The 26430-nt window shown below is 39.6% G+C and overlaps 1 protein-coding gene across 3 annotated transcripts in view; it reads right to left on the minus strand.

Moving 5' to 3' along the window:
- ZMYND11 (zinc finger MYND-type containing 11) overlaps positions 1-2802 on the minus strand; it is a 116164-nt gene extending 113362 nt beyond the window's left edge. The window contains exons 1-3 of one of the 3 annotated variants that reach the window (XM_072854684.1): positions 2437-2798; positions 728-813; positions 253-434 (exon numbers count right to left, since the gene is read on the minus strand). The gene's annotated coding sequence lies outside the window, so the exon portion shown is untranslated. Of the gene's footprint in view, positions 1-252; positions 462-727; positions 814-2436 lie in introns of all 3 variants that reach the window. The other 2 variants (XM_072854683.1, XM_072854685.1) reach the window with 2 other exon arrangements.
- Between the last annotated feature and the right edge of the window lie 23628 nt (positions 2803-26430).

A 26430-nucleotide genomic window follows, 5' to 3' on the forward strand; every position in this document is an offset into this window, starting at 1 on the left:
GGTGCCCAGCCCTTCCCCTGTCCCCTCTCCCCCATCTCCTTGGAACAGTGTGTACATGATTTTGTAGTTTTTTTAAGGCGCCATGTTTATAATCCTCCATCATATTAAAAAAAAATCCACCCAGCATGAGACACAGCGTCTCTCGCACCCCAAAGCCAGGAAGGCAGACACAGAAATATCCACAGGGCTGTAAATTCACCCCCCCCTCCCGCACACACACCCCTCCTCCCCAGACTTAAAAGTCTCTCTCACCTTGTGCTGCTGCCGCTGCTTCTGCTGCTGCAGGGGGGGAGAAGTTAAGCCAGGGGAAACTTTTCAATCCCTTCCCCAGGCCGCTGCTGCCTCCTCCTTCCACATATTTTTCCCCTCAGAGTTTTATTGTGTCTGAATTTTCTCTCTCTCTCTCCTCTTCTGTCTGTCCACAGTTCAGGTTTCTGGGGTAAACAGGGTTTAGGATGGTGCTAGGGATATTTGGGAGAAGGAGAACTCTAGTGGTGTCTGCGGGAGTTGCTGTTTGTTTCTTTTATTATTTTTTTTAATAATACATTTGAAACAGATCTTTAACTATTTATTATATACGTATTTTATCATACTCTTAGGTCTGGACCCTATCTTATTGCAGAGGAAAAATGTGCCGTTTATCTGGCCCTGATACAGGCAAATTCCTCCTATCATGAAGTCCAACTTCAAGAAATTCCGGATAACGTTTCCAAAAGTGGATACTCACCTTGAGGAACAGAAACTAAAACACGCAGAATCAGTGGTCTGTCTCAGAGTTGGCTATATGTTGCGAGCTGTAGATCCACACTTTCACTGCAGGATTGGGACATATATAGTAATATGAAACATATAAATTTATAGGCGCGCATATATATATATATGTATATGTAAGTAGCAAGAAAACATGTACATTTTATCCTGGTTTTATATGGACTGTGAGATAAATATTATAATAATAAATGTCTAAGCAAATACATTCTAATGTTTCTAAAATACTTCAGGAATTATTCAGTGGAAAAGTAACATACTTCACAATTAATTAATCTTGACCAGAAATGTGACATACTTTAATAAAAAACACTGTAAGCTAAGTTCTATAAACATTTATGCATGCAAATAATTTTATTCATGTGAGTAGTCATTAGTATTACTAAAATAGTTTTGGACTGCTAATGATGAAAACGATGCATCCATTGTGCCTGGTCAGTCAAAGATTTCACAGAGTTTGCACACTGAACAGTGAAAGCTTCTCCAGTGTGTTTAGTAAATAAGATTTCTAGTAGTGTCTAAAACCACACTTTGTTTGAGACTGCTGCATCAGGACTTTACATCCTCTTTTAAAATATAAACAGTTTGTTGCACTGCAGTGATAAAGGTTTACTTCTATTACGTATTTAAATATGAAAGAACATTTTATGTTATCTAAAATAGATAGGAAAGAAAGTGCTGGTAACCAGCTTTCAACGGGTGCTTGAGGGGTTGGGCAGATACCAAACAGTGGTACTATAATTTATTAACTGCATTATATTGCTTGTATTAATAAAAAGCAAATGAAATTTACAGGCAATTCTTTAAGTAAGAAGGGATTTACCATCAGTATAATTACAAAAAGGCTACCTTATGTTAAGCAGTTAGTTGTGATGTTTGGCTCTGATTTCATTAAGGCATGTACTTTTCAAAAGAAGTTTGATAGAAATATATGCCAAGTTTCCATGGGATATTGCTGGCTCCGCTGTCTTAGGTTTCTTTGAAACTTTCTCTATACAAATTGCATCTGAGCTATATTTATATAAGAAAAAATATGTTTGGGTCCTTGTTGTTTCTACTGTTTCTACCATGCAGTCAAGCTAACAGTTCTGCTCAAGCTGGCATGGTTAAGGCACACCTATTTTTGCATCCAGAAGCAAAGAGAGGAGAAGCGTAGCTAGCAGCGTACCTAGGCAGCCTTAATTCTTCAGCCAGAACAGCCGGGTACCCCCTACCACTGGGTCAGCTGGGGGGATTTGCCATAGCTCCAAAACAAAGCTCCAATTCCGGTCTCAGGTTCTTTAGTGAAAAGATTTATTACTCTGCCACAGTGCTTTCTCCTTACCTATGTAAATATTTACTTAAGGCAGAAGTTCAGCTATCTTGAGTATGAAAAGGTTTTAGCCCTTTATCTCTCCAGGACCCATAGAGAGCTGTCAATAAATATTTAGGCTGCAGTTTCACCGACGCGGAAGCATATGCAGGGTTGAAGGCTTATGGTTTGCTACCTTACAGGTTTTTACCTGGAGTCTACTGCTTGCCAACAATTTGCTGTACTTTACGTATTTGTAAAGGCTAGTCTGGACCATCTCCAAATATTTGTTTCAGGATACAAATATTTGATTTTGGAAAGAACAAGGTATCCGAAAGCAAACATGTAGGGAGTGTCCGCAACCGGAGCCACGTTACCTTGTCTGAGCTGGTGGGCAGTGAATTAAAGCGAGTGTAGAAAGACAGGCATGTAGCTTATTTGTGGGTGTTCGCGGGCCTTGTTTTGATACCCTCATTAGGTCCCCTGGGTAACTGTTCGCATTATATAGCCGTCGGGATGCACACTGAAGGATAAAAAGGATGCATTTCTCCGTCGTTCTGACTTATTTTTATCTGTATTGGAAAGACTTTTTAATGCTCGTTAACACACAGGTTTGAAGCCCTGCTAGCCGGTCTTGGTTAGCGCCGATTCTTGCATTCATCTGCATTCAGTCTGACACCTAATTAAGCCCTTTGGCCGATGCCTTCTGGCCATTAACTTCCAGACACGACGAGCCGGGAGCGCCCAGCCGCCGGCGGCGCGGCGGCCGGGAGGGCTGAGCCCGGCAGACAATGGGAAGGAAATCCCTCCCTCCCCCAGCGCCGGGCAGCGGCGGGTTTCCTCATAGGCAGGGGGAAACGCTTGTTAAAACAAAAAGCGGGCTTAGGGCCCTCTCCAGCCCCCCCTTCCCGCGGCGAGGGCTGGGGCGGTGCGAGGCCGTTCAGGCATTTCCTCCTTCCCGGCCTGGAAGGTCCCTGGGAAGGGCGAGCGGGGAGCCGGGCGTGGGGAACGGGAGGGGCGCGTCTCGGGCTGAAGTAGCTGGGCTGGGGAAGGAGTTCGCTTGTCAAAAACGTCTGTAGAGCTGCAGCCGGCAGCTCGGGGTGTAATGGTGAGGGGTCCAGCCATCTGCCTGCTTGCAAGGTTGTGGGGAAAGAAAGCACACCGCTAATGCAATGTTAGAAAGAAAACACGATGAAGTTACTTCCTTTCGAGTAGAAAGTACTTACCATAGGAGTACATCGGGCTGCGTGTGTGCTATACGCTTTTGCCAGTATTGCTGCACTGGTTTGCAAACAGTAGGTTTGCTTCCCTTGGAAAGGGGCTTGGAGGGCAGGAGGAGAAGCTGCATAAGCAGGAGCACAGTTTTGCCAGAAGAAGTGGCATCCAGCCTAAGAATGTAATTTACTGCCATGAATTAAAGGGGATATTGGGCAGGTTCATGGGAAAGAAATCCCTTGCAGGTTGGAGACACACAAACCATGACTCGGGAAATCCCTGAGCTGAAAGCAGTTGGAGACTGGGACACAAATACCCCAGGTGCCTGGCTGTTACCACATTCCCCAAGATATGGGGGCTACTACGTCCACGACACTTCTTGTGTGCGAGAAGACTGACACTGCCTACTAACATGCAGGCTGGTAAATATGCCTCCATTTTCCTTTTAAATGATATTCCTCCTCTCCTCCTTTTCAAATTATTTTTAATTCTACCACTGAACAATGCAATCCTGTGTGGATATGTCCTTTTATTCTTACCATGCTCTTTTGCCATTCTCTTGGTTCAGTGGTGCAACCATCAAACAGGCAGGTGAGCAAGTACATCATCGCTGGCAGGTTCTAGGCACTGGGCTTGGGACCGTGAAAACATCAGTTGAATGCTGCCCTTAGTAGAGCAGGGAGCATCGTGTCCTCTCCATCGCAGGAAATGTGCTAGGCTAATGAATGCACAGCCCAGCCATCTTCTCCAGGACTTTCCACCATCTTCCTGGCTGACCCAGACCCACCCACTATGTGCTCAAGTCTTTATTTGGCTTTGTAAGGTTGCTGTCTCCTGCTGTTGGTGCCAACCCACTTTACTGTCTGCTCCGCTCCCAGCTGCACTGAAACAAAAATAATTTGAATGTGTTTCCTGAGAGGCAGGTCTGCTGTGTTGTGATCATAGAAGTATTAATGCAGAAAATTAGTGTAAATTTTTCATCAGAAGAAAGTTTTGCAACATAGTTTTCTTTGCAGTAAAAATCTCAGCAATGCATTTAATTTAGGAAGCTGGGGGGAAGGGAACAAAGCCTTAATAACAACAGGCTCAGGAAATCCACTGAGCTGAAAACAGTTGGAGGATGGGAGAGTCTTAACGAGAAGCTTATGCTGTTCCTTTTTATCTCAGGCATTGAAAAGAAAATACTGGGCTCAAAAGGGGGACACAGAGCAGAGAACCCCCAACAATGTCTGCTGCTCCACTAAGCTGTCTGAGGAATGAGTGCATGCCACCCAGAGGTGCTGTCCTTGCAGGCTTGACATGATGAGGATTGAAGTAGACCCTGCAGCAGCCAGGATCTTTCCTCCTTTTTCAGCTTCCTTCTCCTTGCTATGTCCCTGGCCATGCAGACTGGCCGTCCAGTGCTGGATAGCCACAGCGCTCAAAGGAGCTTGATGAGGAATTCTGCAACTTGGTGGGGCTTGAGAAAGTAAGGATATAAATAAAAAGGTGGGAGGAAAAGTACAGGCAGAATTTCTAAAGACGTTCTGGGGTGTTTGTTGAAGACAGTACGTTGTGGGGAGGTGGATCTTTGGTCTGACCCTCTATGGCCAGTGCTCACATGTGTGAGTACCTTGTGGGTGTAATAACTGGTAATAACAAACTCAGAAAAGCCTGCCAAGTATAGATGTAGATTAAGATACAAAATGCATTTTTTTTCACTGTATTCTCTCTGTGCATTTTCATGCACAACAGGGAATAGAGGTTTATCCTAAAAAGTTTACCTGTGAGTAAACTGACATATGTTTATGACATATGACATGACATGTGTTTACGCCAGCATTAATGCTTCATGAAAACCGTATGCCTGATTCAGCACAGAGTCTGCCAAAGGAAACTTAGCTCCATATTTTTAACTAATTCAAAACAACAGACTGAATTTGTACCGGTTTAACTTTGTGTTATCTGGCTACTGTATTTTTGATACAAGAGCAGGTGCTGTAACATGTAACATGAAAAAAAGTTTTAACGTCCACTTCCAGGTGTGCATCAAATTTATCTCACGCAGGCTTGTCCAGTCTTGGTGTAATATCTAAAATAAGTTCTATCTCTGCAAAATAAATACACAAAACTTACTTAAATTTGCTTTTAGACTGAAATAGGATCTATTGTTATTTTATGAGGATGCAGTGACTGCAAATATATCGTTTGCCAGAAAAACAGCTATGACTATGAGGAAATAACTAGTAGCTTTTGTTATTAAAATAATTACAAAACTAGAGTTTTTAACATAAGGAGACATTTTGAATGTCATAATTGCCTGGAAATATTAATTACATTGTGCATCTTACTAAATGCCAGCATAGCCAATAATAAGAAAAAAATATCCTATATTTAAAGTAAGTGGGGTCTGTCATCCCAAGCCAATGGAAATACATGGATAAGGGAGGTATTACAGCATGCATTAGGAGCATGCAGAGACATCCAAGTGCCTTTGCACTGAGCCAGTTCATGACAAGCCAGGCTTGACCAGGTTTGGTCCAGCACTGGCTTTAAGCTAATTATTGCAGAAATAGTCTGTCTCTACCCTGCACTTCAAAGCCTTCCATGTTCAAAGTTGGCTTGTTATCTCCGATGTAGTGCTGGACCCAGACTGGTTCCATGCATTCATGTGGCACTTCTTTGGGATTAATAAGCCTTTCCAGTAAACAGACTTCTGTTGTGTATGGAGCAGAGACATCCAAATGTTTCTGAAAGAGATAATGTGTTATCACTAGTACTGAACTGAAGCTAATAAGCCTTGTTGGACCCGAGCTGATCATATGCAGAGCTACCCAGCTGTGGCTCTGTACAGCTTTTTCCCCAGCTCCAATTTCCAGGAACACAGTGTTTTGCATGGTATTAGCTCCACACAGCTTATTATGCCAGTTGTGATGCTACGCAAAAGAGACAAAATTGTTTCTGGAACAGAGCTGCTCTCGAATCTAACACGTCGCTGGAGCTAAAGATCCCTACCAGACTGAAGCTGGCCTGGCATGAAGCCATCTTGATGTGCTTGCAGCTTTGATGTATCCTGATGTCACCTGCAGCTAGAATAAACCTCCTAGAGATATCACCGATTGGCTGTACAGGATAGGCATAATTAATAGCAACATTTGTGTCAGTTTTGAACCATTATGGTCAAGATGAAAGCCAATGTAGGAACAAAAAAATCCACACCTGCCATTCAGTGGCTCTGACCCCTTATTTGAAAGCATCTTCTGTTATCCAGAGTTAAAGATAATGTGTTGGATAAGATAAATTAGTTTTGATCCACTATCACCCGTTTAATTTTCATTGCATTTTGTAAGGAATCACCTGCTCAAAACAAATTGTAATATTCAATTCTAATTGTCCTGTCATTAACAACCTTCTTACACTGATGGAATTGGAAGAGAATGCCATGACAAGTTAACCAGAGGAACTTACACACTGGGACTGTTTGAAATGATAGGATTTGAAAAGAGTGCTGGGACAAATAGACTGTATATTGTTTGATCTTACATGTCATGTAGGATACGTATTATGTATAATTCCCAAGTAATAGATATTATTTATATATTTGTCTATTTATCTTAGCTAATAGCTGCATTATGTTCAGCAGATGGCAATGCAATCACTTAAAAGATTTCTCATTAAAAGAAGAATTTATTAACACCCTATTAACTTTAATAAGAATAATGTGGTTTTTTGACATATCTCCTAAATGTACCAGGTATACTATTCAAAAGTCATGGTTAGCTATTAGCAGGGTAACTAAAATACAGTTACCATTGAAATAGTAATTTTGAATATCCCAAATTGCTGAATTTAAAAAGTGCCACTGAATTTCCTCAATCCTGAATACAAAACCAAAAAGAATCAGGTTTTGACATGCTGAACTGTATGTGTGTGTCACTCAGGGCAATCTTGATAATACATTTTGTGTTCGATACCTGCACTTACTTAATTTTTCACATCGAGAACTAAATCCACAAATTTTATTTCTAGTATTTGCATGTTTTATAGCCTCATCTTAGTGCTGGACTAGTGCTAATTTTGTTCATTTGTTAACATAAAAGGAAAGATTTATCATCCCCATATTTCAGTTCTTATCTGTAAGTCATGCTACTTTTCATCTCAGTTATTTATGTGAATGTTTTCCCTTTTAGATGACAACTATATTGCATTCACTTTGGAAATAACATTGCCTTTGAATGGTTTAGCACAGCACCAAGGTGTTGGGACAGACACACAGACATGTATTTCCTTCTTTCTCCCATAAATCTCTAGAGATCTAGGGAATCCTGATGAAGTGCCAATTAAATAAGTGTTGTGTTTCTTTTCTTTTTTTTTTAGGAAAAAAGCACTGCATATAGTTAGGGAGTATGCACATTCCTTCTCTAAAGACTATTTGTGGCTCAAAAGCAGTTCCACATATTTAAGTTTCCTTGGCCCATCTCAGCCATTTCATTTTTCCCTCAGCACATATAGACAGAAGAAGGGAACAGGCTAAAGCCACCAAGCACTCTTTCATGTTTGCAGTGTAAAAACTGTGGTTAAAACTATTAAGTTTCATGTGAATAAAATGCTCCTGTTTCCTTTATTCGAGCTCTGAAGCTTGTTATTATATGCAAAATTGCAAACAGAGGAACAGAGCCTGGGCATAGCCTATGAAGCCCATTGAAGTCTCTGGAAAGACTCCCATTGACTTCAGCAACCCTGGGATCAGAACATAGATAACTTTCTTTATTCTGGATCAAGCAGGATTTCCAAATCATTGGAACTCCAAATAATTTTTCTTCTGATTCCTTCCTGTCTCTATTCTGTGAGATGTGGCTGCACAGGACTTAAGACATTTTATGCCTTAGCTCAACTCCTCAAAAAAATGCAGCCACGCTAGTTTTGGACTAGTAGAAATATTCTATGTTACCTAAGATTAAGCTAAACATGAAGCATTGGTACAATTTTAGAGTATAAGCAAATTCTATGTGAGTTTTTAAACAAAAATAAAGCATAGCGTCAGTTCTGAAATCTATAGATGAAGTAAGAAGAAAAATTGTGGAATGCCAAAAATAGAAAGAATTGTATTTGGAAAATGAATCGACAGAACTGGTGTTATATAATCATACTTTTCTTATATTTAGAAGTATTTTTCTAATGTTATTCAGAAAAATTGCAAAATGGTAGGTGTACACATGGTAGAGAACAACACAGTTCTGCTGATAAAAACTCAAGAAGTTGCAAGAAGTTTACAAAAATGTTCAAAGGGGATCCTGTAATAAACATTAATCAGCAAAGCATTGTAATAATTAAGTATATTGTTATTGGAAAAGTGATTGAATTGCCAAATGGATTCTCAATTTGAAAAGGGGGCAGAGTTCTCCCCAGTGCTCTTATTTAATATGCTTCATTTTAGCATTAAATTAAAACTGCTTGATAAGATAAAAACAGGAGAAATCAACTCACAGGAAAGCCTATGTTGGAATTCTTTTCCTGGACTAATTTGTGTCCATAAGAAAATTTTGCAGAGGTTTTACACAAAGCATTGTATCAATTGGTTTCCTAAGAAGGTGACAATTTACTTAAGAAGTTGTATTTACTTCCTGGTACTGAACTGTGAGCATATAAGGTGGTAGTGCACACCATACACATGAGGAATAAAAAGGATAATACGTGTCTTCTGGAAATCAGAGGACTCAAGATTACTCCAACAGGTGGTCAAAAATATTACGAGAGGCAAAAAAACCCAACCCCAAACCCCTCTAAGACGAAGACAAAGATAATTTTTTGCAAACAGAAGAGTCAGATGGAACCATCTCAAAATATTTTATATGCATGTAGGGTTACATGAAGAGACAAATTAACCCTTTCTCTCAAGTTGGAAGTACTGTCCAATGTGTACGAATATCATGTTCAAGCAAGGATTATAAGAATAAAATCTTTCCTCCCCCAGGAATTCAGTGACTAGAGAATGAACTCAGAGTATCTTTGTGGTAGCAGCATGGCTGCTATGCACCTTAATGTATGTGAATTCTGGGGTCAAATGTCCCAAATTTGTATCCACATCTACATTTTACTGGTTAGTAAGCCCACCTAGATGACAGGTGACACTAGTGCTAGCAGTGAACTTCTCTTGTCTTTTCATTACCACAGCGAAAGCATTCAGGTCCCCCTGATGGTAAAAAAGATATCACAGATTTATGCACACTATTTTAAAATGTGCTGTCCATAGGGAAAAAAATATAATCTACAAAACCCTTGCAGAACATTAATTGAATTGTTAAATTGTACTATTTGCAAGCATTTTCATTCAGTCCTGTGGAACTCCCAGGCTCAGGGAACGTGGGGAGGTATGAGCTATTTGTGAGCAATTAACTTGCCATGAAGTAATGGTGGCAGTTTGAACGTCTTCATGGAAATGAAGTGTGATAAGGAGACATACCTTCAGAGGATTGGAGTCTCGATTATTTTTGTCTCAGTTACTAGATTTACATGGCACAATACAGACTGACAAAATTCTGCTCTTGAGTTCTAGCTTAGTGTTCCTGGGAGTGCAAAAGTCAAACCTGAACTCATTACATGTGACAGCAATGTAATTGTATTATCTTTATGGGAATATCTGATCGACTATGATACTGAAAAATATAAAAAAGACTTTAAAAACTGGGAAGCTCACAAGCTGCCAGAAGTGTTACAAAGACATGCTTCCAACCTTTCTCACAAGTGACCCCTTCTTTAGAAAAAAAATATAATAATTCTTCTTTCCAGAAACAAAGAATACAGACCGGAGTTATAAGGCTAGAGAATGTATGACGTGACTCAGTAGTTTGATAACTCTGAGGGGAGCTGGTGGTCATGCTGGATAATTAGTTGAACATGAACTTGTGTAGTTAATGAAAGGAGGATATTGTTGCAATAAGTAAGGTAAAGTAGAATGGATTAGAGGAGGAATAAGGACTTGAAGACCAAATTAAAAACAAAAAGGCTTTGCTGTATTTGAAGCAGTAAGTCTACAGGAAAGTTGTTATGCCATTGACTTAAGGTTTAGATGGTGTATATGGACACTGTTGAGAAGCTAAATGCATTTGTTGTAGCCGAGGCTTCAAAAAGAGGTAGTGAAGAATAAAATGCCAGAATAAAATGTCCTCTGTAAAATCTTTTAATAGAAGTTTGGGTTAGTATTTTGATCATAAACAACAACACTGTCAGACTGGTAAATAAAATGTGTCCCTGACTATTATCTAGCCCTGATACCAACCTACACAACATGGCTTGCATTCAGGTGGCTAAACTCTGTTACCTCCGAAATATGATGTTCTCATCTGAACAGCCTATTGGGAATAGAGTCTGGCTTGTACTGCCCTTGAGTCCTGCTTGGCCTTTTTCTTTTTTTCTTCAGAAACCATGTTAACCATTTAACAAAATTGGTGACCATGTGCCAGTGCCTGTGCTTGGACCTTAGCACTGCTTAGTTTATCAATATAGACCTTGCTTCTTTATTTATACTACCTGCATACTCCAATTTATAGAAATATATGTGAATCCAGTTATTCTTAAAAAAGATTAATCTACAGACAACCCTGAAATCAAAGCAGAATTCCCATAACCATTGCCCTCAACAAATAATGTTGTTACTACTAATGTCAGCAAACTGTTTGCAAAGCAACTACAAGCCTAGCAAGCAATGAGAGATGGATTTGTATGTGCATTCATGGAAATACAGTTTACAATTACTACAATTAAATACATCATGTCTAGTGCCTGTTTGCGTGTGAAAGACCTTAATTCGATTGTTTACTATTTAGTTCCCATCATAACATATATTAAAAAAATATTGAAAAACTTATGTTCTGTGTATTGAAGGCCCATGATTTTCAAGCGTTTAGGAACTTCTTAAACAGCTTTTTTAACTTGTCAAGACATGTTTGAGTTATGAAACGCAATAATACCTGAATAATTTATTTAAGCATACACATACAACCTGTCTTAATTAACAACGGTAGAAATTTTGAAAATAAATGTATGAAAATGAGTTTTGTAAGTCAGAAAAGTTAATACAGCCTTAAGCACCTTATATCCTATTTTTTAGAAGACGATGTGAAAAAAGGAAGCTAAAAAGGTAGGGCCTGTAGTAATTGCAACAGATGTCACATATTCATTTTTGTGTCTCTCAGATATTAAAAATGGCTAAATAGAGTTGATCAAGCTTTTCTTTAGAGCTGCCCTGGAAAGGATGCAGCTACAACAGATTTCATCCAACAAATTACATATTTTTAAAATTGAGGCTTATAATGAAAATGCTTGGTGATATTATATAGTATTCCTCCTGTGATACTATGAAATAGAGACGGGATAGTGAAACTCTACTGCTTTTTGTCATATTAGAACTGTAGAAGCCGTCTGCACTCCAAAAGTCTATTGCTCAGTATGCCTGTGGTTTACAGGAGCAAATGTGTGAATCTTTTAATTCGACAATAGCAGACAGATCATACTGATTGTTTCTGTTACATAGAGATATGACTGATCTTTTCCTATTCCACAGTTTATTTTTGGAAAATAATTCTTATTTTCAGACAGTCTAAATATTCATTGTGCTAGCATTTAGAAAGCACAACAAGTTGTAAGTTAATATAATTGGAATTCAGAGAAGGAGCAATGGCAAAAAAAGGGATCTGATCCCCAACATCTTGTTCTGAACATATCAGGTAATAGTGTATCCATCTCTCATTTATGAAGGCCATGAAGGGTGTAGTAATTAGATATCTAAATAGAGGTATAACAGTATAAGTTTAAAAAATCACATACAATTTTTTTGGTGATGAACAAAAATCCTTAAACATGGTACATAGGCAAGGAGACACTGAGAAAATTCAAGTTACGCCATTTTAAAATACTTTCTGTTGCCTGCTGAGAACCATTTGTAAATGTTTAGAATTTTGAATGCTTTTTGTAAAATATAGTAAGAGTCCCTGCAATGCCAAAATTTGTAAGTGTAACTCAGAGTAAAAAAAAAAAATCATTAATGATTTCTTATGCTTTCGTATTTCCATTGCAACTGTACTTTGGACCCTCTGTTAGGCCACACTCTACATCGCTGAATTCAGAGGGAATTTAAAGCCCCTTAGAAGTAAAAAAATTTAGCTTGAGTGAGGCCTTTAGAGTTGTTCCATTTCTTCTGTTTACATTGAAACCTAGCAAAATAATCTCACAGTTTTGGAGGTTGTTTTTACAGGCATACATACAAAAGAGAAATAGGAGCCCACTTTTAATATTTTGCAAAAGTGATTTAGCAAGGCAGAACAGGAAACTCCATTCTTTCTTTCTAGCAAACTCAATAAATCACTCTCGTTCTACTAAGTTTCAAAGTTTGCTGAAGTTCTGAGTTGTAAATGAGCTGGGGCCTACTTCTTACCTTGGGAAGCTTTTGTAAATGCCAAAATGAATGTGAGAAGAAATAAACCTCTCTATGATATAGTAAGCGCCTAATCTGAATTCCAGTGAAACTGCGTGGGGAGAGTCCTCTGCCTTACACAACGGGAAAGAGGTCACAAACCATACACATCACTTATACAGCCCATGCTGTACCAGACAGGAGAGTGATTCTTAAAGGAGAAAAGAAGCATATGCCCATGTACTTGGGGATAGTGGTATTAATTTTCTGTCTGTTATGGAGTGGCGTTGGTGGGAGTCAGGAAAGCGAGGACAGGAAGGACCTGAGACCCTGCTCAGCTGGAGAGATCAGCAACTGCAGAGTCAACAGAGACACACCAGGGAAAAGAGAGACCAGGAGAGTAATGGGGTTTTTTCACCAACATTGTTGTCTTGCTTATTTTTTTCTCATTTTATCTCTTCTCCTTACAACTCTTCACATTGCTCCCTTAACTTCACTGACTGTGTGAGTCTTCCATCACAGAGAAGGACTTCAGGAGAGGAAGAAAAATAGTGGAGGCACAAACATTCATGTCTGAGTGGACATCGCTCAGGAGGGGATCAGCATTACGCTGGTGTGCCCTTGATTGAATCTACAGTTTCAAATATTAGAAACATTTGTCTGCAACTGGGTCAGTATTTTATTTTCTAAGATTTTGTTTCCAAATACTTTGTAAGCTATCAGTTTTGGAGGGGTTTAAGCCTTTACACAAAACACTCAGCCCTATATATTTGTGCAAAATGTGAAATAGATGCCTGGCAGGCAAATATAGAGTACATACTGCCACAGTAAACCGGCAATTGCTTTCAAACCATTGCTTTCTACTTCATTGCACATAAATACGATTCTCCTAACTCCTTTGCTTGAGTTTGATGGGAAGAAAATCACAAGACTTTCATGCAAGAACAGCTAAAAGCAAACTAAGAAGGAGCATCTTAGAGGAAAATGGGCAGGTAGAGCTCACTGCCATAGCTATGTGCCTAAAGCACCGGTGTTCCTGATGTGTATGGTCTGAGATACCATTCTCCTGGCTGGCTCCAAAGTTTGAATAACTGTAGCCAGTTCTGCATTTGAAAGAACTGTTTGCTATGTCTTAGTGAGGCACTGAAAATAGAAAGCTGACCCAAGTATACTGTCTGTGAATGCTTTTCTATCATAATGAGTGGTTTTGTCATTTTGAGATGTTGTGGGTTAACCCCAGCAGGCAGCTCAGCCCCAGACAGCCTCTCCCTTGCTCAGTGCCCTGCACTGGGAGGGGGGAGAGAATTGGAAGGGTAAAAGTGAGAAAACTTGTGGGTTGAGATAAAGACAGTTTAATAGGTAAAGCAAAGCTACATGTGCAAGCAGAGCAAAACAAGGAATTAATTCACTGCTTCCCATGGGCACGCAGGTGTTCAGCCATCTCCAGGAAAGCAGGGCTCCATCACGCATAACGGTGACTTGGGAAGACAAACGCCATCATGCCAAACGTCCCCTACTTCCTTCTTCTTCCCCCAGCTTTCTATACTGAGCATGACGCCATATGGTATGGAATGTCCCTTTGGTCAGTTGGGGTCAGCTGTCCCAGCCGTGTCCCCTCCCAACTTCTTGTGCACCCCCAGCCTCCTCGCTGGTGGGGTGGGGTGAGAAGCAGAAAAGGCCTTGACTCTGTGTAAGCACTGCTCAGCAATAGCTAAAACATCGATGTGTTATCAACACTGTTTTGGTCACAAATCCAAAACACAGCCCCATACGAGCTGCTATGAAGAAAACTAACTCCATCCCAGTCAAAACCAGCACATGAGATTATGTTATTACAATTCATCATATGACTCAAGTCAATTAAGAAGGGGGTTCAGTAACATCCTCGCTAAATGGAGTGTTTACCATAAGCATCAGACACGTGTGACTCCTCTGACCTCCTTGATAAAGATCAGAGTGTTGACTCCTCCATCTGTGCAGGTGCTCAGTTTGGGACCAGTTTGCTAACCAAGGGAAGCAGGTTCTCGTAATGTTCTCTGTGTGCAGGCCTTTTGAGTGAATTCTTTAAAAAATCTTTTTTGAAAATGTGTTTTAGAAATTGGTTATATTTGTTGTCACCCAGGGCATAGTCAGCATTTCCTTTTTCAGCTACTGTTTACCTTGGGATTGTGAAGCTGAGAACAACGTGATTTAATTTTGCTGGTTGGAGATTCAAACATTGGAGAAAATTGCTGCTTATCTAGTTTTAAAACAACTTCAACCAATGGCAGTACATTAATTTTGAGGTGGATCTTCTTTTAAACGTTCTTCTCTAAAATGATTTTTAAAAGTATTTGAGAAACAAAGCAGGGAAAGAAAGAGAAATTCTATTTTGGGAAGAATGAAGCTTTTAGTAACAGTATTCATATAAAAACTATAATGTAATGAGAGATTGCAGGAGGTGATGAAGGGGAACTTTAGGAGTGGATGAGAAAGGAGACATATAATTGCCATTATGAAAGCTTTGTAAGAGGGAAGGACTTCAGACTTTGTACATATCAGAGGCAGAAACAGCACATAAAGTTTTCAATAGGCTGAGATATTGCTGAATGTGTACTCTGTCCACTTTAGTACACATACCAAAATGTAAATGAGAACGAAATCAAGTCTTGCTATGGATACTAACACCCGTATATCAGGATGTAGGAGTTTGCCAGCATTGAACATATCATTCAATGCTAAAAAACATAGCTGCACCTTATTTGCATGGGCATCTTAAAAGACTACTAGTTTTTCCTACTAAGTTTCATTACAATTGCAGTTATAAAAATAAGGTATAAAAATCCATTCAGCATATGGTTTTCAGATTTATTTCTGATATCTTGTGGGGATAGTTGTACAGTCTTTGTTGGATTCTTTTTCCCCTCTTTGAAAGAACACAATAAAGTTAAGGAGTATTTGCAATTTCTTCTCAGGTCTATAGATGGCTTATCCTAAAATGCTACTATCAGTGACAGTCCCATGATTTGCCCTTCAGTGTTGAAACTGTTTTTCCTCTGTTTCTTCCAGACACTGCAAATGCTGTACTAGATTGGTTGTTGACAGTATGGATGGGAGTAAAGTAATCAAGGTCAGTCTGGAAAACATAGCAGTGATGGTGAGAACCTGCAAGCACGTACTGGCTTTGCCAGCGTGGCTTGCAGGATTTGAATTGCCTCGGGTCTGGGGATCTGAGAGATCATTGCTCATCTTGTGTTCCTTCACGGCTTTCATGTCTGTTTGGGTTGCTGGTGCAGCATGTTGCCAGCATTGCACCTCTCAAGAATTCAGAGCTTGGTTAGCAGAGGGTTCGTACTTCTGCAGCCTGCTTCCGACAGGGCAAAAAGCCAAATTTTTGAAAGCCTTGTATTGCAATGTAAGAATTTCTTTGTATTCGATTACTTGGAGAGGGAATGGGGCAAATAGTGAGGGTTTATTTGATTAATTTATTTGTTAATTACTGTTTTTTAATTATTTCAGGTTCCCACATGCCAAACTTATTGGGCATGCTAGTACATTTCAAAGTAATGGGTTTTTTACTTTAAATAGTGATTGGGAAAATTTTAAAAAGTAAGAGAAAGGAGAGCACAAAAATGGATAAATGATTCACACACTGTGTTTTCCAGTCTGAGATAAACATCAGATAACAAACTCAGGGTCAAAGGGTATATGTTGGCAATCCATTCTGCTCAACCAGACATTCATAAATATGATTTATTTAAATTATGTGCTGTTCAATAAACATCTGAATCTTTATTTATACCTCTTGATTTGCCAAAATGTTTTGCTAGGAATCTAAGAGGATGAGGAAATATGATAAGAACTACTTTCACCATCTGTTAAAGGAGAAAACTTGACATATTTTTTGGAAGAAACATGCATATTTTCTTCTGAAAAAATATTGTGAAAGACTGCTTATGGCATGGTCAAGGGGCAAAAGGAACGTAAAACATATTTTAACCTATTCTATAGGCAAGTAGCTAAAATAGTTGTTTTAATAAAGTAACAGGGTTATAGAGAACTAACAATTAATTTCAGTAATCTTCCACTACCTTTCCTTAGACAAGTGTTACAGTTGGAAGAAAGTCTTCCTGGCCTTTCATTTCTTTACCATAGCAGTTTGTTATCACAAAAGCAGGCTAGTCTGTGCACAGAAGGGATATGTCATTTCAGAACTTTATGGGGAAAAAAAATAATGGAAGTAATTTTGTGTTAAGCAAATTATCAACAAGCAGGAACATGAAGTTTTGGCACATATTAGCAGGTAGAACTCCAAGAAACTTGTCGATTCCTATTCACAGTAGTCCCTGTAGATATTCTTGGCTTTTCTTTGGCTTCACTTTACTACTGTGACAGCTAGGTGTTATGTGTTATTTTAACTCTCAAAAGCCATAAAGGGATTAGGCCCACATTGTGCTGAAGTCTGCAAGGATATATAGAAACATGCTTTTCCTCCCTGAAGATCTTACTCTGTTGTCTTTAGGGTCAGAGACAGCAAAGGCGAGAAGAGATGCAATATGTGCATAGAAATACTAATTTAGCGTGCAACTTCAGTTTAGGATTTTATTTGTATTTTATTGGATTATATTTAAACTATTATTATAATTTCATTATTTTGTTCTACAATGGTTTCCTTCCCAAACCCTTCTGGGTACTTCCTCCCCCCTGCTACTTTCCCTTACAAAAACTGAATCCTAACTTGTATTTTCACCCTTGTTTCCTAAGGAAACATGTGATCACATTTTGTTTGTGTGAGAGAGGAAGAGAGAGAAAAAATTTGTTGTTACAAGTTTTGTGAAAATATGTAGTAGGAGGGATAGAGGAGAGTCTGCAGAATCCTTTAGTAGATGATCCAGATTGACATTTATACAAAAAGCCACTGGAATCAGCTTGTCTGCAGGTAGAACTGCTTGTGTCTATTGATAACCTTCCACTGCGCTGGCACTTTGTTTCAGCATGTAACATGTATTTGTCGTTTTAATGATCAGTCATACATCTATCTGGAGATGCAGTTACCTACTCTGCACAAAGAACTAGCGTATCTAGATATGCAATAGCGCAGGTGGGGACTCAATTTTTTTAAATCATTCTCTGTGTTCTTTAAAATTCAGAACACCCTGTTTTCCTTAGCGAACACTATCCTTCAACAAGAGATTAATCACAATCAAAGGATGAAGAATATTATTTGATAAATATTACATGTTGAATATCGCCAGGAGTGATAAAGTAACCAACTGGTCACATGCAGTCCAAGTAATTGCAACAAGCATATTGTCAGGACTATTAGCGATATTTAATTATGATTGCCTACAGGCATATATTACACCTTCTGTGTCACCTTCGATTGTTCAATCTGTTGTGTCTGCAAACAATACAAATCCCATTGTCCTGCAGAGATAAGAATCTGAAAAGTACCCTTTTGTGGGCACTTTGGTGAGCTTGGAAGTAATAATAGCTTCTGAGAAGACACATCTATCACTACTATTTTGTTCGTGTTTGACTATCGGGAATGCAAACAATATGGAAAGATAACAAGAGATTTTAGAGGATAATTATAGATGAGATATATAATGTCTGACTTGGCTTAGCTTTGCTTAGAGGAATTATAATCAATTTTCCAGTGAAGACATTTCAGTGTTACACTTTTGAGAAGCTTGTATTAATCATAAGCACTTAGGCACACCCGATATGAAGTTTTGGCATGAAGCAGTATGCTTTCAACTATACCTGTGCAATTCAGCTGAGTCCCGTATGAAATGCTTTTCTCATCTCACTCTCACATAAGTATGTTTATAGAACTGAAAGCACAACTGAAGAGCAATGAAACTGGGTGTTGATGGAAATGGAGCACAAAGACTTGACATCTTCCTTCTTGAGAAAGTACGATGCCTAGACAACCACACCGAGCAGCACCTTTGGCATGGTCAGCATATGAAATGCTTTTATTTAAAAAAATATCTAATAATGATCAATTTTTATTTAGACTCTTAGCCATAGGATTAATGAGATGCATACAGTCGGTGTTCTGCTGGTGGATTAGATGGCCTCTTCTTTCCAAAGTGACTTGAGATAATGGTGCCTTGAGATTTTATTGGCTAAACTGGGGAATCCTCTGAACGTTAAATCCCTTCAAAGGGTTACAAAAGGGACATCTGAAAACTGGGAAACCCCAGTCAGTGTCCAGTTTTAAAAAACTGGGTTGTAAAATAAGGAAGAGGTCGTTTGGTTTAAAACCTGCTTTGGTTCCCATTTAAATCAATGATAGATATCTTACTGATTGAAATGGGAACACGAACAGATTCTTGATGTATTTTTCATTTGAGATTTGGAAGCTGTTTTTCTTGTGCAGCACTCTGAACTGTGGTCTACGTGAATTATGCTCATAGGAGTTAATTTTTCAAATACAAGAAAATATACAATCCAAAGCTTTCTTTCAAGTCTTAGCCTGCATATTCCTGGGGATTTTAATGCTGTCTCTTTTTAGTAAGTTACATGTATAAATTTGTAAGGAACTCGACATTAAAAAAAGTCAGGATCTAGATATATATTTATATGTTTTCTAATATGAGACACATCTATGTATATCTAGAAAATGGAGATATACCAGATTTGTTATTTATAATTTAAGTCCTATGAAGCAATTTTTCAGAGGAAACTCATTATTTCTTTGAAGAAAGGCTCAGCTGGCATGGATTTGCTATTGGTTATTAGGATTAAGAATAAAATTAAAATAGTGAATCCTCTTATAATAGGGCCAGATCCTCAGAAGGTATAAATCATAACAGCTCAATGTAAGTAAAGTAAGCTCTGACAATTTACATCAGTTTAGGATTTGACCTTCTCCCTAGAAAATTATTTCTCTGAAGATCATACTTCCTATATTTGTCTTACTTTGTGCTTGGCAGAGAATTAATTAACACATAATTGCTTTGGCGAACTCAGGATAAAACTTCTCTGTTCAAGAACTCTATTCATTTACTGTTTAACTTGCTTCATGGCTGAGTTAGTTCTGCAGGGTCATGCTGTACTAATGACCAGAGCACAGGAACATTGTCAAACCAATGAGGATGAGGTAGGCTTGGAAGTATTCCAGATCCTGTTCAATTAATCACTGAAATTTCAGGATCTTTGGGGACAGAGTTTAAAAGTAAGTTGAAGAGAAAGTACATAAAGAATTAGATTCATATTCCAGATGGAGGGAGTGGGAGGGAGACCTTACTGGATGAGACTCAAAGAAAGATGAATCAAACAAAAATGTGAAGAAATAAAAATGAAAAAAAAATCATAAAATGTTACTGATGATTTTTCAGAGGATTTTGATTATTTCTTCCTTACTGTAATTTAATTTTGTTCTTTCCCTTCTCTAACACTGCCTGATAGTGCAATCTCTACGTCAGTGTGACTACTTGTGACTACTACAGACCACACATGCATAAAGGCCTGTTAGATCTAGCTCAGATCTCTTTTAAAAAGTTTCCACTTTCTTTTTCACAGTCCAGATTTTCTGCCACAACACACTGTTGTGTGTGACCTAAAAAAAATGCTGTGTTTAAAACCCAAAACTTGATAATTCTTGCTATGGTCAATGAGAATTGCAAATGCTCAATATCTCTCAGAGAGGTCCCAGAGACAGGCATGGTCCCTGGACACGTTGTTCCAAACCCCATTAGCACTACTGAGATAATGGCATGTGCACTGGAAGGAAAATAGGCTGCTGAAAGATTAGAGGAGACCATGTTTCTCTCATAAACAGAAGTTCACTTACTGAATTTTTTTTAAATAGCACTCAGCTGAAAACTTTCAGGAGGTACAGTAACCATGCCGGCTTCACTCAAGTTAAGGCAAAAGCTGGTTTTCAGGAAGTTGGGCAGAATCTTCCTAATTCTCTTGGATTTCCAGCTAATCTTTTTTAGGCTGCTGAGCACTATTGTATCAATTGACTTGAACTGGAATTATAGATACTGAACGCATCACAAATATCATGTTTTTAACAACTCTGGCTGCATTTTTTTCTGGGAAAAAATTGATTTTAGCTTTGCCTAATTGAATCAACTCAGATGCAATTAAATTCTATTGAAAGCTAAACTCTATTTTTAGTTTTCACATCAATTAGTAGATCAAGTAAAAACTGTACCTACGAGCTTATTTTGACCTGCAATCTCATGTCAAAGTTGCAAACTGTCTAGATTTCAGTGTTATTTAACTTGACTTCATAACTCAGCATGAGAACTCAAGTTTTTTTCTTGTACAAATGAGACACTAGTGCTTCAGTTTCTCAGTCTCTAGAACCTGGAATTTTTATTTAATTTTGTAAGTGAGAAGTGAAACTAAATTCATTAAGTTTGCATAACTTTCAGAGCGTTGGTCAAAAGGTGCCATAGAGAAAATCAGTAAAGGTAGGTGTTGTTAATAAACTGAATTTCAGCACTGGATGTTTAATTCTGTGAAGAAAATACAATTACCGTTGTGCTGTACAAATTGTGAGGACAATTTTGATAATTTTCTAGATGAGGATCATAATTTTGAAACAGTTTCAGCTTAATTACAATGGCAGATGAAGGTTGGGGTTTTTTTTAAAGTAAGTTTCCAGAAAAACAAACAAACCTACCTGTTTCTGGGGTTGAAATTTTTCAATCTTTTTTTTTAATCATTCAGTAAAGTTTAAACCTTTAGTCCTATAAATCCATTATACTACACAGCTGGACTCTGATATTCTGGTTGTTATGGCAGAACATTTCTGCAGGAGTTTCTAAAGACCTCTCTGTGAACCAGTGAATATGGTTGAAAATGCTGCCAAATTCTCTCTAGCAATATTCGTAGTATACTCAAGGTCTACTACTAGATCAGGAGGAGACTGGACTATTTTTTCAACTGTTTATGTGCTTGAACCTCTTTCTCCCCAAAGAACGAGGAAAAGATTCTCCCTTACCCCTTCCTCTCCCACCCACAGGAGACAGAGTCCTCCATTAAGAAACAGAAATCTTTGGTAGATTTTTCACCTACTCTACTGAAGCCAGTATCACAGCACGCAAACAACTTTCTAAGTTAGCTGAGATGCAGGCAAATGTTATAGACTGTGCAGTGACTGTTGTTAGCCTTTGCAGATTACAGAATTAAACTTCAGGGAAGGCTTTGGGAGGGTGACTGTGCTGTGTATCAGACTTAAACCAGTTTAGATGATAGAAGCCTTGCAACAAACCCTGAGAAAATAGAATGATGTTACAATAATACACCATGGACTAAAAAGAAGTCTGAGAATTGTTCTTTAAATTGATACTTATTAATGTGTTGTTATTGCCTTTTTACAATGGCAATGGCATTAATCTAACCAAAGATAGGTTTACATTTGAGCCAGTTACCCTAGTCAGTGGAGAAGCAGTTACTTTTGTCAATATGATCTAGGTATAAGTTCATGTTGTTCTCCAGGTAGATAGCTAAAGTAGATTGAAACAACATCATCCCAAAACACCTTTTAGCTCTCTATAAAAAGACACTGGGGTGACTGGTTTAGCTGTAAATGTCTACACTGTTGATGTCTGAAGATAGGTGAGATGAATACCATACATCAAGTCTGAATACAATTTTCTTATTTAGAGGCATTCTCTATTGAAAGTTTAGGACTTTGTATGTGACAGTGTATTCCTTATTTTGCAGTTGAATGACATCAAGAGACCTATACATTTTCTAAATGTCCAGAAGAGTGGGAAGAGACAAATCCTAAACTCTGCTAAAGCAGATACTAATTTTATGAAGAGTCACACAACTCAGTCACACATCAGGGAAAGGTGGACATTGGTAATAAAAATATAGATGACTTTACAAGTTAATTATATCAATGAAATGTGCTGGAAATTTTGAAGCATAGATGTGGGCTTGCTCTTTTCTTTAATTTTTGAACTACATATCAAACCCAAGCACAGAATAAAACTGCTAAGAAAACACACTTATGATTACTTATGCAAGTAAACATTAGTAATATGGAAAAGTTTACCATGGATATTGAAGATTATATTACCAGAGATATGAAGATGCAGAGATAAGTAGAAGTCTTTTTTGTTTCTTCCTTTAAATTTATATTTTCTGCAGTTTTAAGCTCAAAATAAAGATGCCCCAGATCATTAAAATACAGAGGAAACAATTTTCTATTTGGAAAATAGAAAGGAAGCAAGATCTCTGGATTAAGTTATCCAGACTGGCCTTCCAAATGGGACTGTGAACAAGTGATAGACGGTCAGCCCTCATCAGTCCGGGCTTTACATCAGCACCTATCACAAGGGTATTCGAGCACCGCAGTTCCCCGCTGCTTCGCTCCCCAATTCCATTTAGCAACCTGCACTCCCTCCACTCGAGTTTGTGGGGCAGGAGCAGCACACTTTCACATTGCTGTTTTTCTCACCGCATATCAGCTCTAGGTCTCTTTGGCAATGGACAAAAAGATGTTGTTCAGAGGAAGCAGCAGCAGCTGTAGAACAGCTGCCAGCTGGAGATCTCTAATAACTCGGACAACTCCAGCTATATTGATTACCGATGAAAGGATCTGGTTTCTTGAGTGTATCAGTTTACCTTTGCAGGTAATTTGGCTGATTCAGAATGCAGGCATAGAGTCCTATATGACAAAATAATTTGGAAGTCAGCATCTGCATGAATCTGTAGCTTTTTGGCTTTAGTAATCTTATAAACTGCTTTTTGTCATTACTGTTCTACTGACTCTAATTTTTTAATGTAAAGTGCCTCAAATCCCAGTGTTGCTGGTGTTTTGATGAAAAATTTGAAACAGGTTACTGGTATTTGAATCTGAGTGAGAAGTTGATACAGAGCCTTTCCCATGGCTTAGGTCACAGTAAGAGTGGTAGCCCCAGGTTATAGTCCCTCTTTTGGCTTCCAGCCAATGCAAGTTTATGGTTTTAATTTTAATTTTCAAAGCAGTCAGTCTAAGACTCATGTCCCCAACTTCATGAAGGAGGAAGTTTCTGTATTTCAATCTATTAAATCAGCAATGTGCCATCAGAACAACTCAGAGCATGAGGCTAGCATCTGAGAGCTGGAAGTAAAGCATTGGCAGCTAGAAAGGTCCAAATAAACTTCCAAGAGATCGGTTGAACATAGTGGCCTGATCTTTTCTGAGAAACGCTGCACTCTGAAAGATTCTTTTCAGCAAATGAAAGGCATTCAAAGTCTTCAAACTCTGCCAGCTTGCTTCCCCCCCAAAAAGACAAAACAAACAAAAAAGTTAAATGGCTTTTTTAATTGGAATGGCTTTTTAAAAATTGATCCCAGACTTGACTCTTGTCCAAAATGGGATACGGACACTTGTGAAGAATCTGTGACTTTGTAATTGCCATTGAATCTCAAAATTAGAGATGCGTGGATTTTCAAAATTTCAGATGAATAAAATAAAAGTAATGAATGACCTCCAGCTAATTAGCAGACTGAAAGCAGGCATTAATTTTCAGTAGCTTGTTATTGGAAATTGCTTATAAGTACTGTTTAGAAATACTTATAATAAAACTATATTTGTCAATTCTGAGTGCACAAATTTTACCTTTGCGTGTCACAAGATGGCACTGTAAGAACATACATTGCATTTGCTCACTGAGTGCTTGCATTGCCACAAAATACTGCCAAACTCACTTACATATCCTTCAGACCCTGACAAACAGCCTCATTACAATCTACCTGAGGGGGTTACGTAGACAGTTGAGTGTTGTGGGTGGTCACAGTCTGCTGTCTCCGAGACCTCTCTGCAGACCCCTCTCCTTACGTTGGCGTTAGTGCTGGGGCTGGGCATGTGTGCAGAGCTCTGTTCCATCCTCACAACACACCCTGCATGAGTACAGAGCCTCGCTGATCATCCCATAAGATTGAGGAATACCATAATGAGTGTATGTGGAGCCTATATGAAATTCAAAGTTCACAACTTCATAATAGGGAACTGGCCTGGCACATCATCCCTCATTTCTTGAGCCCAGAGCTTTAGGAACCTCTCTGGAGGTAACAGTCTGTTAGCTACAGAGAAGCATCTTCATACCATGGTAGGGATGGCCATGATACTGGCTGCCTGAGTATCCTGAGCCTGCTGATGAGGCATAAAAGAGGCAGATGGAGCAGGCAGCAGCAAGTGAAAGTGCTGTGTGAAAGTCCCCTACACTACACAAGGCTTTACCGGTGTGTCTCTGCCATCTGTGCTGCATAGTGGCTGGTTTAAGAACCTCCTGCTACCTCAGGCACCCTGTTAGAGACTTTAAAAGCAGTGATAACTGTCATCACGTGTTGTTGCTCATCTACACTGTGGGGTTTCCAGCACTGTGTGTTGTCAGAACTGCTCTGACTGCTTTGGGCTCTCCTCCCCATCTCCCTGCCCGTGAGTAGTATGCCTTGGGGGAATTACACCTGCATCTCCTGTGCCATGACGTGAACAGGGGGAACCCTAGTGGAGGCAAGAAGTTGTTGAAACACTTGAGAGAGACCACAAGAAGACACCTCAACCTATCACTTGGTGGTTTCACACTCTGTTGCTGTGTCTGCAGGTTTCTCATGTGAGTGAGCGAGCGTCAATCTTTACCTGGCTACATCCACAGCTTGTCTGGATCCCCCTGTCCTCAGCTCTCCCTGTTGGCCTGCCAGTGCCTTGGTGGCTGCATGTGACCTTTCCTGGGGCTGGGTGGCACAGGGGACAGGAGGATGGGTGCCTGCAGAAGTCCATAGCACGATGACAGGGAAGGTGCACAAAGGGGGTTGTGCAGGAAAGCAGGGGGCTGCGTAACCACTGCTCCACCAGGATGTCCCATGGAAACCCAATAAACTGCCATCCTGCCAACTGCAACTTGTTTCTGTGAGAACAGGGGAAAGATTTCTTTCCCCATCCCCTCTGCCACCAGCTTGCAGACAGTGCTGGGCCGTTTGTTCTGTGAAGGAAGGGTAGTAGGGAAGTTCTACACATGTTCTCCTGCTAGATCGAGACATGTCTTTGGTTTGGGAGGCTCACACAGAGGGGTGTTCACTGCATGCATCTGCCCTGCTTGCAACAGAGAGAGGCCAAAGCTGTGGCACAGCTGCCATTAAACAGCGCATGGGACTCTGGTACGTGAAGAGACTCCTCTCCTTTGCCTGGGTATTGCTGTGGATGGGGGCGTGACGAATGGGTCAGGCTGATTCTGGAAACCTCTTCCCACCTCAGGATACCATTCCTTTCTTGGGATCACTTGTCTGTCTGTCTCACGCTGTCCTTTAAGCACAGCCTGAATACTTAGTATTTTTTCCCTGTGAGTCCTCAGCCAAAGGTAGGCAGAGCGAGGCAATCACCTGAGCTGGGGAATGCTGGGAGGAGGATGGTAGTGGTCCATCTGAGCTCTCCCGCCATGTTACTGGGGGCCAATGTTGAAACCCTGAAAGAAGGAGCCTCCGCTAGATCTTCTGAAAGTTCTGAAGCTCAGGGAGGTTGAAGGCTCCTGAGCCCACTGACACTGAAATGCCAGCCTTGCCGCCATGTCTGCTTTGGAGGCCATGGAGTGGAACGGCACGAGGTACAACCTTCTCTCAGGGTACACCGTGTCCTGGTTTGGCATCCCTGGCCTTTGTAAAGCTCTTTTAAACTCTTGAATTTTGGATGGCATTTAAATGGTTTGGTGCCACAGCCACATGTGATAGTGCTGAGCTGCTGTGCTATCCTCTGGCAGGTGCCAGGCTCCTGTGTCCCAGGGCACGGCCTCCTCATCTGGGGGATGGAGGGGATTTCCTCACAGGCACC

Source organism: Ciconia boyciana, chromosome 2, assembly GCF_034638445.1.
Source record: "Ciconia boyciana chromosome 2, ASM3463844v1, whole genome shotgun sequence".
NCBI lineage: Eukaryota > Metazoa > Chordata > Aves > Ciconiiformes > Ciconiidae > Ciconia > Ciconia boyciana.